The following is an 18,678-nucleotide window of genomic DNA, read 5'->3' as shown; positions in this document are numbered from 1 at the left end:
CAAAATGGTCGGATGCGAGGTGAAATTTTTTCGCTCGAAATTTTACGAGCTTGTGCAGAACTTCTAGGCAATCATATCGGCAGGTGACACGAAGTGATTCGAGTTCGTTTGCCCCCCCATTTTCTTTAACGAACGATAACTTTTTGTGAAAATAACAAGTGCCCCGATCCCGGCCGAAACGACTCGAATTACACTTCGAGACTCGCCGACATGATCGCCACGATGCACAGAGCACCCTCGTAAATTTTCGGGACGTTTCATTTTCTCACAACCAGGACCGAAACCCTAGGCCGAACAAAATGGTCGGATGCGAGGTGAAATTTTTTCGCTCGAAATTTTACGAGCTTGTGCAGAACTTCTAGGCAATCATATCGGCAGGTGACACAAAGTGATTCGAGTCCGTTTGCCCCCCCATTTTCTTTAACGAACGATAACTTTTTGTGAAAATAACAAGTGCCCCGATCCCGGCCGAAACGACTCGAATTACACTTCGAGACCCGCCGACATGATCGCCACGATGTACAGAGCACCCTCGTAAATTTTCGGGCAAATCGGACGACGTTGTATTTCTTCACAATCAGGACCGAAACCCTAGGCCGAACAAAATGGTCGGATGCGAAGTGAAATTTTTTCGCTCGAAATTTTACGAGCATGTGCGGAACTTCTAGGCAATCATGTCGGCAGGTGACACGAAGTGATTCGAGTTCGTTTGCCCCCCCATTTTCTTTAACGAACGATAACTTTTTGTGAAAATAACAAGTGCCCCGAACCCGGCCGAAACGACTCGAATTACACTTCGAGACCCGCCGACATGATCGCCACGATGCACAGAGCACCCTCGTAAATTTTCGGGACGTTTCATTTTTTCACAACCAGGACCGAAACCCTAGGCCGAACAAAATGGTCGGATGCGAAGTGAAATTTTTTCGCTCGAAATTTTACGAGCTTGTGCAGAACTTCTAGGCAATCATATCGGCAGGTGACACGAAGTGATTCGAGTTCGTTTGCCCCCCCATTTTCTTTAACGAACGATAACTTTTTGTGAAAATAACAAGTGCCCCGAACCCGGCCGAAACGACTCGAATTACACTTCGAGACCCGCCGACATGATCGCCACGATGCACAGAGCACCCTCGTAAATTTTCGGGACGTTTAATTTTTTCACAACCAGGACCGAAACCCTAGGCCGAACAAAATGGTCGGATGCGAAGTGAAATTTTTTCGCTCGAAATTTTACGAGCTTGTGCAGAACTTCTAGGCAATCATATCGGCAGGTGACACGAAGTGATTCGAGTTCGTTTGCCCCCCCATTTTCTTTAACGAACGATAACTTTTTGTGAAAATAACAAGTGCCCCGAACCCGGCCGAAACGACTCGAATTACACTTCGAGACCCGCCGACATGATCGCCACGATGCACAGAGCACCCTCGTAAATTTTCGGGACGTTTCATTTTTTCACAACCAGGACCGAAACCGTAGGCCGAACAAAATGGTCGGATGCGAAGTGAAATTTTTTCGCTCGAAATTTTACGAGCTTGTGCAGAACTTCTAGGCAATCATATCGGCAGGTGACACGAAGTGATTCGAGTTCGTTTGCCCCTCCATTTTCTTTAACGAACGATAACTTTTTGTGAAAATAACAAGTGCCCCGATCCCGGCCGAAACGACTCGAATTACACTTCGAGACCCGCCGACATGATCGCCACGATGCACAGAGCACCCTCGTAAATTTTCGGGCAAATCGGACGACGTTGTATTTTTTCACAATCAGGACCGAAACCCTAGGCCGAACAAAATGGTCGGATGCGAAGTGAAATTTTTTCGCTCGAAATTTTACGAGCTTGTGCAGAACTTCTAGGCAATCATATCGGCAGGTGACACGAAGTGATTCGAGTTCGTTTGCCCCCCCATTTTCTTTAACGAACGATAACTTTTTGTGAAAATAACAAGTGCCCCGATCCCGGCCGAAACGACTCGAATTACACTTCGAGACCCGCCGACATGATCGCCACGATGCACAGAGCACCCTCGTAAATTTTCGGGCAAATCGGACGACGTTGTATTTCTTCACAATCAGGACCGAAACCCTAGGCCGAACAAAATGGTCGGATGCGAAGTGAAATTTTTTCGCTCGAAATTTTACGAGCATGTGCGGAACTTCTAGGCAATCATGTCGGCAGGTGACACGAAGTGATTCGAGTTCGTTTGCCCCCCCATTTTCTTTAACGAACGATAACTTTTTGTGAAAATAACAAGTGCCCCGAACCCGGCCGAAACGACTCGAATTACACTTCGAGACCCGCCGACATGATCGCCACGATGCACAGAGCACCCTCGTAAATTTTCGGGACGTTTCATTTTTTCACAACCAGGACCGAAACCCTAGGCCGAACAAAATGGTCGGATGCGAAGTGAAATTTTTTCGCTCGAAATTTTACGAGCTTGTGCAGAACTTCTAGGCAATCATATCGGCAGGTGACACGAAGTGATTCGAGTTCGTTTGCCCCCCCATTTTCTTTAACGAACGATAACTTTTTGTGAAAATAACAAGTGCCCCGAACCCGGCCGAAACGACTCGAATTACACTTCGAGACCCGCCGACATGATCGCCACGATGCACAGAGCACCCTCGTAAATTTTCGGGACGTTTAATTTTTTCACAACCAGGACCGAAACCCTAGGCCGAACAAAATGGTCGGATGCGAAGTGAAATTTTTTCGCTCGAAATTTTACGAGCTTGTGCAGAACTTCTAGGCAATCATATCGGCAGGTGACACGAAGTGATTCGAGTTCGTTTGCCCCCCCATTTTCTTTAACGAACGATAACTTTTTGTGAAAATAACAAGTGCCCCGAACCCGGCCGAAACGACTCGAATTACACTTCGAGACCCGCCGACATGATCGCCACGATGCACAGAGCACCCTCGTAAATTTTCGGGACGTTTCATTTTTTCACAACCAGGACCGAAACCGTAGGCCGAACAAAATGGTCGGATGCGAAGTGAAATTTTTTCGCTCGAAATTTTACGAGCTTGTGCAGAACTTCTAGGCAATCATATCGGCAGGTGACACGAAGTGATTCGAGTTCGTTTGCCCCTCCATTTTCTTTAACGAACGATAACTTTTTGTGAAAATAACAAGTGCCCCGATCCCGGCCGAAACGACTCGAATTACACTTCGAGACCCGCCGACATGATCGCCACGATGCACAGAGCACCCTCGTAAATTTTCGGGCAAATCGGACGACGTTGTATTTTTTCACAATCAGGACCGAAACCCTAGGCCGAACAAAATGGTCGGATGCGAAGTGAAATTTTTTCGCTCGAAATTTTACGAGCTTGTGCAGAACTTCTAGGCAATCATATCGGCAGGTGACACGAAGTGATTCGAGTTCGTTTGCCCCCCCATTTTCTTTAACGAACGATAACTTTTTGTGAAAATAACAAGTGCCCCGATCCCGGCCGAAACGACTCGAATTACACTTCGAGACACGCCGACAAGATCGCCACGATGCACAGAGCACCCTCGTAAATTTTCGGGACGTTTCATTTTTTCACAACCAGGACCGAAACCATAGGCCGAACAAAATGGTCGGATGCGAGGTGAAATTTTTTCGCTCGAAATTTTACGAGCTTGTGCAGAACTTCTAGGCAATCATATCGGCAGGTGACACGAAGTGATTCGAGTTCGTTTGCCCCCCCATTTTCTTTAACGAACGATAACTTTTTGTGAAAATAACAAGTGCCCCGAACCCGGCCGAAACGACTCGAATTACACTTCGAGACCCGCCGACATGATCGCCACGATGCACAGAGCACCCTCGTAAATTTTCGGGACGTTTCATTTTTTCACAACCAGGACCGAAACCCTAGGCCGAACAAAATGGTCGGATGCGAGGTGAAATTTTTTCGCTCGAAATTTTACGAGCTTGTGCAGAACTTCTAGGCAATCATATCGGCAGGTGACACGAAGTGATTCGAGTTCGTTTGCCCCCCCATTTTCTTTAACGAACGATAACTTTTTGTAAAAATAACAAGTGCCCCGATCCCGGCCGAAACGACTCGAATTACACTTCGAGACTCGCCGACATGATCGCCACGATGCACAGAGCACCCTCGTAAATTTTCGGGACGTTTCATTTTCTCACAACCAGGACCGAAACCCTAGGCCGAACAAAATGGTCGGATGCGAGGTGAAATTTTTTCGCTCGAAATTTTACGAGCTTGTGCAGAACTTCTAGGCAATCATATCGGCAGGTGACACGAAGTGATTCGAGTTCGTTTGCCCCCCCATTTTCTTTAACGAACGATAACTTTTTGTGAAAATAACAAGTGCCCCGATCCCGGCCGAAACGACTCGAATTACACTTCGAGACTCGCCGACATGATCGCCACGATGCACAGAGCACCCTCGTAAATTTTCGGGACGTTTCATTTTCTCACAACCAGGACCGAAACCCTAGGCCGAACAAAATGGTCGGATGCGAGGTGAAATTTTTTCGCTCGAAATTTTACGAGCTTGTGCAGAACTTCTAGGCAATCATATCGGCAGGTGACACAAAGTGATTCGAGTCCGTTTGCCCCCCCATTTTCTTTAACGAACGATAACTTTTTGTGAAAATAACAAGTGCCCCGATCCCGGCCGAAACGACTCGAATTACACTTCGAGACCCGCCGACATGATCGCCACGATGCACAGAGCACCCTCGTAAATTTTCGGGCAAATCGGACGACGTTGTATTTCTTCACAATCAGGACCGAAACCCTAGGCCGAACAAAATGGTCGGATGCGAAGTGAAATTTTTTCGCTCGAAATTTTACGAGCATGTGCGGAACTTCTAGGCAATCATGTCGGCAGGTGACACGAAGTGATTCGAGTTCGTTTGCCCCCCCATTTTCTTTAACGAACGATAACTTTTTGTGAAAATAACAAGTGCCCCGAACCCGGCCGAAACGACTCGAATTACACTTCGAGACCCGCCGACATGATCGCCACGATGCACAGAGCACCCTCGTAAATTTTCGGGACGTTTCATTTTTTCACAACCAGGACCGAAACCCTAGGCCGAACAAAATGGTCGGATGCGAAGTGAAATTTTTTCGCTCGAAATTTTACGAGCTTGTGCAGAACTTCTAGGCAATCATATCGGCAGGTGACACGAAGTGATTCGAGTTCGTTTGCCCCCCCATTTTCTTTAACGAACGATAACTTTTTGTGAAAATAACAAGTGCTCCGATCCCGGCCGAAACGGCTCGAATTACACTTCGAGACTCGCCGACATGATCGCCACGATGCACAGAGCACCCTCGTAAATTTTCGGGACGTTTCATTTTTTCACAACCAGGACCGAAACCCTAGGCCGAACAAAATGGTAGGATGCGAGGTGAAATTTTTTCGCTCGAAATTTTACGAGCTTGTGCAGAACTTCTAGGCAATCATATCGGCAGGTGACACGAAGTGATTCGAGTCCGTTTGCCCCCCCATTTTCTTTAACGAACGATAACTTTTTGTGAAAATAACAAGTGTCCCGATCCCGGCCGAAACGACTCGAATTACACTTCGAGACCCGCCGACATGATCGCCACGATGCACAGAGCACCCTCGTAAATTTTCGGGACGTTTCATTTTTTCACAACCAGGACCGAAACCTTAGGCCGAACAAAATGGTCGGATGCGAAGTGAAATTTTTTCGCTCGAAATTTTACGAGCATGTGCGGAACTTTTAGGCAATCATATCGGCAGGTGACACGAAGTGATTCGAGTTCGTTTGCCCCCCCATTTTCTTTAACGAACGATAACTTTTTGTGAAAATAACAAGTGCCCCGAACCCGGCCGAAACGACTCGAATTACACTTCGAGACCCGCCGACATGATCGCCACGATGCACAGAGCACCCTCGTAAATTTTCGGGACGTTTCATTTTTTCACAACCAGGACCGAAACCATAGGCCGAACAAAATGGTCGGATGCGAAGTGAAATTTTTTCGCTCGAAATTTTACGAGCATGTGCGGAACTTCTAGGCAATCATATCGGCAGGTGACACGAAGTGATTCGAGTTCGTTTGCCCCCCCATTTTCTTTAACGAACGATAACTTTTTGTGAAAATAACAAGTGCCCCGAACCCGGCCGAAACGACTCGAATTACACTTCGAGACCCGCCGACATGATCGCCACGATGCACAGAGCACCCTCGTAAATTTTCGGGACGTTTCATTTTTTCACAACCAGGACCGAAACCCTAGGCCGAACAAAATGGTCGGATGCGAAGTGAAATTTTTTCGCTCGAAATTTTACGAGCTTGTGCAGAACTTCTAGGCAATCATATCGGCAGGTGACACGAAGTGATTCGAGTTCATTTGCCCCCCCATTTTCTTTAACGAACGATAACTTTTTGTGAAAATAACAAGTGCCCCGATCCCGGCCGAAACGACTCGAATTACACTTCGAGACTCGCCGACATGATCGCCACGATGCACAGAGCACCCTCGTAAATTTTCGGGACGTTTCATTTTTTCACAACCAGGACCGAAACCCTAGGCCGAACAAAATGGTCGGATGCGAAGTGAAATTTTTTCGCTCGAAATTTTACGAGCTTGTGCAGAACTTCTAGGCAATCATATCGGCAGGTGACACGAAGTGATTCGAGTTCGTTTGCCCCCCCATTTTCTTTAACGAACGATAACTTTTTGTGAAAATAACAAGTGCCCCGATCCCGGCCGAAACGACTCGAATTACACTTCGAGACTCGCCGACATGATCGCCACGATGCACAGAGCACCCTCGTAAATTTTCGGGACGTTTCATTTTTTCACAACCAGGACCGAAACCCTAGGCCGAACAAAATGGTCGGATGCGAGGTGAAATTTTTTCGCTCGAAATTTTACGAGCTTGTGCAGAACTTCTAGGCAATCATATCGGCAGGTGACACGAAGTGATTCGAGTTCGTTTGCCCCCCCATTTTCTTTAACGAACAATAACTTTTTGTGAAAATAACAAGTGCCCCGATCCCGGCCGAAACGACTCGAATTACACTTCGAGACTCGCCGACATGATCGCCACGATGCACAGAGCACCCTCGTAAATTTTCGGGACGTTTCATTTTTTCACAACCAGGACCGAAACCCTAGGCCGAACAAAATGGTTGGATGCGAAGTGAAATTTTTTCGCTCGAAATTTTACGAGCTTGTGCAGAACTTCTAGGCAATCTTATCAGCAGGTGACACGAAGTGATTCGAGTTCGTTTGCCCCCCCATTTTCTTTAACGAACGATAACTTTTTGTGAAAATAACAAGTGCCCCGAACCCGGCCGAAACGACTCGAATTACACTTCGAGACCCGCCGACATGATCGCCACGATGCACAGAGCACCCTCGTAAATTTTCGGGACGTTTCATTTTTTCACAACCAGGACCGAAACCCTAGGCCGAACAAAATGGTCGGATGCGAAGTGAAATTTTTTCGCTCGAAATTTTACGAGCTTGTGCAGAACTTCTAGGCAATCATATCGGCAGGTGACACGAAGTGATTCGAGTTCATTTGCCCCCCCATTTTCTTTAACGAACGATAACTTTTTGTGAAAATAACAAGTGCCCCGATCCCGGCCGAAACGACTCGAATTACACTTCGAGACTCGCCGACATGATCGCCACGATGCACAGAGCACCCTCGTAAATTTTCGGGACGTTTCATTTTTTCACAACCAGGACCGAAACCCTAGGCCGAACAAAATGGTCGGATGCGAAGTGAAATTTTTTCGCTCGAAATTTTACGAGCTTGTGCAGAACTTCTAGGCAATCATATCGGCAGGTGACACGAAGTGATTCGAGTTCGTTTGCCCCCCCATTTTCTTTAACGAACGATAACTTTTTGTGAAAATAACAAGTGCCCCGATCCCGGCCGAAACGACTCGAATTACACTTCGAGACTCGCCGACATGATCGCCACGATGCACAGAGCACCCTCGTAAATTTTCGGGACGTTTCATTTTTTCACAACCAGGACCGAAACCCTAGGCCGAACAAAATGGTCGGATGCGAGGTGAAATTTTTTCGCTCGAAATTTTACGAGCTTGTGCAGAACTTCTAGGCAATCATATCGGCAGGTGACACGAAGTGATTCGAGTTCGTTTGCCCCCCCATTTTCTTTAACGAACAATAACTTTTTGTGAAAATAACAAGTGCCCCGATCCCGGCCGAAACGACTCGAATTACACTTCGAGACTCGCCGACATGATCGCCACGATGCACAGAGCACCCTCGTAAATTTTCGGGACGTTTCATTTTTTCACAACCAGGACCGAAACCCTAGGCCGAACAAAATGGTTGGATGCGAAGTGAAATTTTTTCGCTCGAAATTTTACGAGCTTGTGCAGAACTTCTAGGCAATCATATCGGCAGGTGACACGAAGTGATTCGAGTTCGTTTGCCCCCCCATTTTCTTTAACGAACGATAACTTTTTGTGAAAATAACAAGTGCCCCGAACCCGGCCGAAACGACTCGAATTACACTTCGAGACCCGCCGACATGATCGCCACGATGCACAGAGCACCCTCGTAAATTTTCGGGCAAATCGGACGACGTTGTATTTTTTCACAATCAGGACCGAAACCCTAGGCCGAACAAAATGGTCGGATGCGAAGTGAAATTTTTTCGCTCGAAATTTTACGAGCATGTGCGGAACTTCTAGGCAATCATATCGGCAGGTGACACGAAGTGATTCGAGTTCGTTTGCCCCCCCATTTTCTTTAACGAACGATAACTTTTTGTGAAAATAACAAGTGCCCCGATCCCGGCCGAAACGACTCGAATTACACTTCGAGACCCGCCGACATGATCGCCACGATGCACAGAGCACCCTCGTAAATTTTCGGGCAAATCGGACGACGTTGTATTTTTTCACAATCAGGACCGAAACCCTAGGCCGACCAAAATGGTCAGATGCGAAGTGAAATTTTTTCGCTCGAAATTTTACGAGCATGTGCTTAACTTCTAGGCAATCATATCGGCAGGTGACACGATGTGATTCGAGTTCGTTTGCCCCCCCATTTTCTTTAACGAACGATAACTTTTTGTGAAAATAACAAGTGCCCCGAACCCGGCCGAAACGACTCGAATTACACTTTGAGACCCGCCGACATGATCGCCACGATGCACAGAGCACCCTCGTAAATTTTCGGGCAAATCGAACGACGTTGTATTTTTTCACAATCAGGACCGAAACCATAGGCCGAACAAAATGGTCGGATGCGAAGTGAAATTTTTTTCGCTCGAAATTTTACGAGCATGTGCGGAACTTCTAGGCAATCATATCGGCAGGTGACACGAAGTGATTCGAGTTCGTTTGCCCCCCCATTTTCTTTAACGAACGATAACTTTTTGTGAAAATAACAAGTGCCCCGAACCCGGCCGAAACGACTCGAATTACACTTCGAGACCCGCCGACATGATCGCCACGATGCACAGAGCACCCTCGTAAATTTTCGGGCAAATCGGACGACGTTGTATTTTTTCACAATCAGGACCGAAACCCTAGGCCGAACAAAATGGTCGGATGCGAAGTGAAATTTTTTCGCTCGAAATTTTACGAGCATGTGCGGAACTTCTAGGCAATCATATCGGCAGGTGACACGAAGTTATTCGAGTTCGTTTGCCCCCCCATTTTCTTTAACGAACGATAACTTTTTGTGAAAATAACAAGTGCCCCGATCCCGGCCGAAACGACTCGAATTACACTTCGAGACCCGCCGACATGATCGCCACGATGCACAGAGCACCCTCGTAAATTTTCGGGCAAATCGGACGACGTTGTATTTTTTCACAATCAGGACCGAAACCCTAGGCCGACCAAAATGGTCAGATGCGAAGTGAAATTTTTTCGCTCGAAATTTTACGAGCATGTGCTTAACTTCTAGGCAATCATATCGGCAGGTGACACGATGTGATTCGAGTTCGTTTGCCCCCCCATTTTCTTTAACGAACGATAACTTTTTGTGAAAATAACAAGTGCCCCGAACCCGGCCGAAACGACTCGAATTACACTTTGAGACCCGCCGACATGATCGCCACGATGCACAGAGCACCCTCGTAAATTTTCGGGCAAATCGAACGACGTTGTATTTTTTCACAATCAGGACCGAAACCATAGGCCGAACAAAATGGTCGGATGCGAAGTGAAATTTTTTTCGCTCGAAATTTTACGAGCATGTGCGGAACTTCTAGGCAATCATATCGGCAGGTGACACGAAGTGATTCGAGTTCGTTTGCCCCCCCATTTTCTTTAACGAACGATAACTTTTTGTGAAAATAACAAGTGCCCCGAACCCGGCCGAAACGACTCGAATTACACTTCGAGACCCGCCGACATGATCGCCACGATGCACAGAGCACCCTCGTAAATTTTCGGGCAAATCGGACGACGTTGTATTTTTTCACAATCAGGACCGAAACCCTAGGCCGAACAAAATGGTCGGATGCGAAGTGAAATTTTTTCGCTCGAACTTTTACGAGCATGTGCGGAACTTCTAGGCAATCATATCGGCAGGTGACACGAAGTGATTCGAGTTCGTTTGCCCCCCCATTTTCTTTAACGAACGATAACTTTTTGTGAAAATAACAAGTGCCCCGAACCCGGCCGAAACGACTCGAATTACACTTCGAGACCCGCCGATATGATCGCCACGATGCACAGAGCACCCTCGTAAATTTTCGGGACGTTTCATTTTTTCACAACCAGGACCGAAACCCTAGGCCGAACAAAATGGTCGGATGCGAAGTGAAATTTTTTCGCTCGAAATTTTACGAGCTTGTGCAGAACTTCTAGGCAATCAATTCGGCAGGTGACACGAAGTGATTCGAGTTCGTTTGCCCCCCCATTTTCTTTAACGAACGATAACTTTTTGTGAAAATAACAAGTGCCCCGAACCCGGCCGAAACGACTCGAATTACAATTCGAGACCCGCCGACATGATCGCCACGATGCACAGAGCACCCTTGTAAATTTTCGGGCAAATCGGACGACGTTGTATTTTTTCACAATCAGGACCGAAACCCTAGGCCGAACAAAATGGTCGGATGCGAAGTGAAATTTTTTCGCTCGAAATTTTACGAGCATGTGCTTAACTTCTAGGCAATCATATCGGCAGGTGACACGATGTGATTCGAGTTCGTTTGCCCCCCCATTTTCTTTAACGAACGATAACTTTTTGTGAAAATAACAAGTGCCCCGATCCCGTCCGAAACGACTCGAATTACACTTCGAGACTCGCCGACATGATCGCCACGATGCACAGAGCACCCTCGTAAATTTTCGGGACGTTTCATTTTTTCACAACCAGGACCGAAACCCTAGGCCGAACAAAATGGTCGGATGCGAGGTGAAATTTTTTCGCTCGAAATTTTACGAGCTTGTGCAGAACTTCTAGGCAATCATATCGGCAGGTGACACGAAGTGATTCGAGTTCGTTTGCCCCCCCATTTTCTTTAACGAACGATAACTTTTTGTGAAAATAACAAGTGCCCCGATCCCGGCCGAAACGACTCGAATTACACTTCGAGACTCGCCGACATGATCACCACGATGCACAGAGCACCCTCGTAAATTTTCGGGATGTTTCATTTTTTCACAACCAGGACCGAAACCCTAGGCCGAACAAAATGGTCGGATGCGAAGTGAAATTTTTTCGCTCGAAATTTTACGAGCATGTGCGGAACTTCTAGGCAATCATATCGGCAGGTGACACGAAGTGATTCGAGTTCGTTTGCCCCCCCATTTTCTTTAACGAACGATAACTTTTTGTGAAAATAACAAGTGCCCCGAACCCGGCCGAAACGACTCGAATTACACTTCGAGACCCGCCGACATGATCGCCACGATGCACAGAGCACCCTCGTAAATTTTCGGGCAAATCGGACGACGTTGTATTTTTTCACAATCAGGACCGAAACCCTAGGCCGAACAAAATGGTCGGATGCGAAGTGAAATTTTTTCGCTCGAAATTTTACGAGCATGTGCTTAACTTCTAGGCAATCATATCGGCAGGTGACACGATGTGATTCGAGTTCGTTTGCCCCCCCATTTTCTTTAACGAACGATAACTTTTTGTGAAAATAACAAGTGCCCCGATCCCGTCCGAAACGACTCGAATTACACTTCGAGACTCGCCGACATGATCGCCACGATGCACAGAGCACCCTCGTAAATTTTCGGGACGTTTCATTTTTTCACAACCAGGACCGAAACCCTAGGCCGAACAAAATGGTCGGATGCGAGGTGAAATTTTTTCGCTCGAAATTTTACGAGCTTGTGCAGAACTTCTAGGCAATCATATCGGCAGGTGACACGAAGTGATTCGAGTTCGTTTGCCCCCCCATTTTCTTTAACGAACGATAACTTTTTGTGAAAATAACAAGTGCCCCGATCCCGGCCGAAACGACTCGAATTACACTTCGAGACTCGCCGACATGATCGCCACGATGCACAGAGCACCCTCGTAAATTTTCGGGATGTTTCATTTTTTCACAACCAGGACCGAAACCCTAGGCCGAACAAAATGGTCGGATGCGAAGTGAAATTTTTTCGCTCGAAATTTTACGAGCATGTGCGGAACTTCTAGGCAATCATATCGGCAGGTGACACGAAGTGATTCGAGTTCGTTTGCCCCCCCATTTTCTTTAACGAACGATAACTTTTTGTGAAAATAACAAGTGCCCCGAACCCGGCCGAAACGACTCGAATTACACTTCGAGACCCGCCGATATGATCGCCACGATGCACAGAGCACCCTCGTAAATTTTCGGGACGTTTCATTTTTTCACAACCAGGACCGAAACCCTAGGCCGAACAAAATGGTCGGATGCGAAGTGAAATTTTTTAGCTCGAAATTTTACGAGCTTGTGCAGAACTTCTAGGCAATCATATCGGCAGGTGACACGAAGTGATTCGAGTTCGTTTGCCCCCCCATTTTCTTTAACGAACGATAACTTTTTGTGAAAATAACAAGTGCCCCGAACCCGGCCGAAACGACTCGAATTACACTTCGAGACCCGCCGACATGATCGCCACGATGCACAGAGCACCCTTGTAAATTTTCGGGCAAATCGGACGACGTTGTATTTTTTCACAATCAGGACCGAAACCCTAGGCCGAACAAAATGGTCGGATGCGAAGTGAAATTTTTTCGCTCGAAATTTTACGAGCATGTGCTTAACTTCTAGGCAATCATATCGGCAGGTGACACGATGTGATTCGAGTTCGTTTGCCCCCCCATTTTCTTTAACGAACGATAACTTTTTGTGAAAATAACAAGTGCCCCGAACCCGGCCAAAACGACTCGAATTACACTTCGAGACCCGCCGACATGATCGCCACGATGCACAGAGCACCCTCGTAAATTTTCGGGACGTTTCATTTTTTCACAACCAGGACCGAAACCCTAGGCCGAACAAAATGGTCGGATGCGAAGTGAAATTTTTTCGCTCGAAATTTTACGAGCTTGTGCAGAACTTCTAGGCAATCATATCGGCAGGTGACACGAAGTGATTCGAGTTCGTTTGCCCCCCCATTTTCTTTAACGAACGATAACTTTTTGTGAAAATAACAAGTGCCCCGATCCCGGCCGAAACGACTCGAATTACACTTCGAGACTCGCCGACATGATCGCCACGATGCACAGAGCACCCTCGTAAATTTTCGGGACGTTTCATTTTTTCACAACCAGGACCGAAACCCTAGGCCGAACAAAATGGTCGGATGCGAGGTGAAATTTTTTCGCTCGAAATTTTACGAGCTTGTGCAGAACTTCTAGGCAATCATATCGGCAGGTGACACGAAGTGATTCGAGTTCGTTTGCCCCCCCATTTTCTTTAACGAACGATAACTTTTTGTGAAAATAACAAGTGCCCCGATCCCGGCCGAAACGACTCGAATTACACTTCGAGACCCGCCGACATGATCGCCACGATGCACAGAGCACCCTCGTAAATTTTTGGGACGTTTCATTTTTTCACAACCAGGACCGAAACCCTAGGCCGAACAAAATGGTCGGATGCGAAGTGAAATTTTTTCGCTCGAAATTTTACGAGCTTGTGCAGAACTTCTAGGCAATCATATCGGCAGGGGACACGAAGTGATTCGAGTTCGTTTGCCCCCCCATTTTCTTTAACGAACGATAACTTTTTGTGAAAATAACAAGTGCCCCGAACCCGGCCGAAACGACTCGAATTACACTTCGAGACCCGCCGACATGATCGCCACGATGCACAGAGCACCCTCGTAAATTTTCGGGCAAATCGGACGACGTTGTATTTTTTCACAATCAGGACCGAAACCTTAGGCCGAACAAAATGGTCGGATGCGAAGTGAAATTTTTTCGCTCGAAATTTTACGAGCATGTGCGGAACTTCTAGGCAATCATATCGGCAGGTGACACGAAGTGATTCGAGTTCGTTTGCCCCCCCATTTTCTTTAACGAACGATAACTTTTTGTGAAAATAACAAGTGCCCCGAACCCGGCCGAAACGACTCGAATTACACTTCGAGACCCGCCGACATGATCGCCACGATGCACAGAGCACCCTCGTAAATTTTCGGGCAAATCGGACGACGTTGTATTTTTTCACAATCAGGACCGAAACCCTAGGCCGAACAAAATGGTCGGATGCGAAGTGAAATTTTTTCGCTCGAAATTTTACGAGCATATGCGGAACTTCTAGGCAATCATATCGGCAGGTGACACGAAGTGATTCGAGTTCGTTTGCCCCCCCCATTTTCTTTAACGAACGATAACTTTTTGTGAATATAACAAGTGCCCCGAACCCGGCCGAAACGACTCGAATTACACTTCGAGACCCGCCGACATGATCGCCACGATGCACAGAGCACCCTCGTAAATTTTCGGGACGTTTCATTTTTTCACAACCAGGACCGAAACCCTAGGCCGAACAAAATGGTCGGATGCGAAGTGAAATTTTTTCGCTCGAAATTTTACGAGCTTGTGCAGAACTTCTAGGCAATCATATCGGCAGGTGACACGAAGTGATTCGAGTTCGTTTGCCCCCCCCATTTTCTTTAACGAACGATAACTTTTTGTGAAAATAACAAGTGCCCCGATCCCGTCCGAAACGACTCGAATTACACTTCGAGACTCGCCGACATGATCGCCACGATGCACAGAGCACCCTCGTAAATTTTCGGGACGTTTCATTTTTTCACAACCAGGACCGAAACCCTAGGCCGAACAAAATGGTCGGATGCGAGGTGAAATTTTTTCGCTCGAAATTTTACGAGCTTGTGCAGAACTTCTAGGCAATCATATCGGCAGGTGACACGAAGTGATTCGAGTTCGTTTGCCCCCCCATTTTCTTTAACGAACGATAACTTTTTGTGAAAATAACAAGTGCCCCGAACCCGGCCGAAACGACTCGAATTACACTTTGAGACCCGCCGACATGATCGCCACGATGCACAGAGCACCCTCGTAAATTTTCGGGCAAATCGAACGACGTTGTATTTTTTCACAATCAGGACCGAAACCATAGGCCGAACAAAATGGTCGGATGCGAAGTGAGATTTTTTTCGCTCGAAATTTTACGAGCATGTGCGGAACTTCTAGGCAATCATATCGGCAGGTGACACGAAGTGATTCGAGTTCGTTTGCCCCCCCATTTTCTTTAACGAACGATAACTTTTTGTGAAAATAACAAGTGCCCCGAACCCGGCCGAAACGACTCGAATTACACTTCGAGACCCGCCGACATGATCGCCACGATGCACAGAGCACCCTCGTAAATTTTCGGGACGTTTCATTTTTTCACAACCAGGACCGAAACCCTAGGCCGAACACAATGGTCGGATGCGAAGTGAAATTTTTTCGCTCGAAATTTTACGAGCTTGTGCAGAACTTCTAGGCAATCAATTCGGCAGGTGACACGAAGTGATTCGAGTTCGTTTGCCCCCCCATTTTCTTTAACGAACGATAACTTTTTGTGAAAATAACAAGTGCCCCGAACCCGGCCGAAACGACTCGAATTACACTTCGAGACCCGCCGACATGATCGCCACGATGCACAGAGCACCCTCGTAAATTTTCGGGCAAATCGGACGACGTTGTATTTTTTCACAATCAGGACCGAAACCCTAGGCCGAACAAAATGGTCGGATGCGAAGTGAAATTTTTTCGCTCGAAATTTTACGAGCATATGCGGAACTTCTAGGCAATCATATCGGCAGGTGACACGAAGTGATTCGAGTTCGTTTGCCCCCCCCATTTTCTTTAACGAACGATAACTTTTTGTGAAAATAACAAGTGCCCCGAACCCGGCCGAAACGACTCGAATTACACTTCGAGACCCGCCGACATGATCGCCACGATGCACAGAGCACCCTCGTAAATTTTCGGGCAAATCGGACGACGTTGTATTTTTTCACAATCAGGACCGAAACCCTAGGCCGAACAAAATGGTCGGATGCGAAGTGAAATTTTTTCGCTCGAAATTTTACGAGCATATGCGGAACTTCTAGGCAATCATATCGGCAGGTGACACGAAGTGATTCGAGTTCGTTTGCCCCCCCCATTTTCTTTAACGAACGATAACTTTTTGTGAATATAACAAGTGCCCCGAACCCGGCCGAAACGACTCGAATTACACTTCGAGACCCGCCGACATGATCGCCACGATGCACAGAGCACCCTCGTAAATTTTCGGGACGTTTCATTTTTTCACAACCAGGACCGAAACCCTAGGCCGAACAAAATGGTCGGATGCGAAGTGAAATTTTTTCGCTCGAAATTTTACGAGCTTGTGCAGAACTTCTAGGCAATCATATCGGCAGGTGACACGAAGTGATTCGAGTTCGTTTGCCCCCCCCATTTTCTTTAACGAACGATAACTTTTTGTGAAAATAACAAGTGCCCCGATCCCGTCCGAAACGACTCGAATTACACTTCGAGACTCGCCGACATGATCGCCACGATGCACAGAGCACCCTCGTAAATTTTCGGGACGTTTCATTTTTTCACAACCAGGACCGAAACCCTAGGCCGAACAAAATGGTCGGATGCGAGGTGAAATTTTTTCGCTCGAAATTTTACGAGCTTGTGCAGAACTTCTAGGCAATCATATCGGCAGGTGACACGAAGTGATTCGAGTTCGTTTGCCCCCCCATTTTCTTTAACGAACGATAACTTTTTGTGAAAATAACAAGTGCCCCGAACCCGGCCGAAACGACTCGAATTACACTTTGAGACCCGCCGACATGATCGCCACGATGCACAGAGCACCCTCGTAAATTTTCGGGCAAATCGAACGACGTTGTATTTTTTCACAATCAGGACCGAAACCATAGGCCGAACAAAATGGTCGGATGCGAAGTGAAATTTTTTTCGCTCGAAATTTTACGAGCATGTGCGGAACTTCTAGGCAATCATATCGGCAGGTGACACGAAGTGATTCGAGTTCGTTTGCCCCCCCATTTTCTTTAACGAACGATAACTTTTTGTGAAAATAACAAGTGCCCCGAACCCGGCCGAAACGACTCGAATTACACTTCGAGACCCGCCGACATGATCGCCACGATGCACAGAGCACCCTCGTAAATTTTCGGGACGTTTCATTTTTTCACAACCAGGACCGAAACCCTAGGCCGAACACAATGGTCGGATGCGAAGTGAAATTTTTTCGCTCGAAATTTTACGAGCTTGTGCAGAACTTCTAGGCAATCAATTCGGCAGGTGACACGAAGTGATTCGAGTTCGTTTGCCCCCCCATTTTCTTTAACGAACGATAACTTTTTGTGAAAATAACAAGTGCCCCGAACCCGGCCGAAACGACTCGAATTACACTTCGAGACCCGCCGACATGATCGCCACGATGCACAGAGCACCCTCGTAAATTTTCGGGCAAATCGGACGACGTTGTATTTTTTCACAATCAGGACCGAAACCCTAGGCCGAACAAAATGGTCGGATGCGAAGTGAAATTTTTTCGCTCGAAATTTTACGAGCATATGCGGAACTTCTAGGCAATCATATCGGCAGGTGACACGAAGTGATTCGAGTTCGTTTGCCCCCCCCATTTTCTTTAACGAACGATAACTTTTTGTGAATATAACAAGTGCCCCGAACCCGGCCGAAACGACTCGAATTACACTTCGAGACCCGCCGACATGATCGCCACGATGCACAGAGCACCCTCGTAAATTTTCGGGACGTTTCATTTTTTCACAACCAGGACCGAAACCCTAGGCCGAACAAAATGGTCGGATGCGAAGTGAAATTTTTTCGCTCGAAATTTTACGAGCTTGTGCAGAACTTCTAGGCAATCATATCGGCAGGTGACACGAAGTAATTCGAGTTCGTTTGCCCCCCCATTTTCTTTAACGAACGATAACTTTTTGTGAAAATAACAAGTGCCCCGATCCCGGCCGAAACGACTCGAATTACACTTCGAGACTCGCCGACATGATCGCCACGATGCACAGAGCACCCTCGTAAATTTTCGGGACGTTTCATTTTTTCACAACCAGGACCGAAACCCTAGGCCGAACAAAATGGTCGGATGCGAGGTGAAATTTTTTCGCTCGAAATTTTACGAGCTTGTGCAGAACTTCTAGGCAATCATATCGGCAGGTGACACGAAGTGATTCGAGTTCGTTTGCCCCCTCATTTTCTTTAACGAACGA

Source organism: Corylus avellana, chromosome 2 (assembly GCF_965113065.1).
Source record: "Corylus avellana chromosome 2, dhCorAvel1.hap1.2, whole genome shotgun sequence".
Lineage (NCBI taxonomy): Eukaryota > Viridiplantae > Streptophyta > Magnoliopsida > Fagales > Betulaceae > Corylus > Corylus avellana.
Note: the sequence above shows the minus strand (reverse complement) of the source record.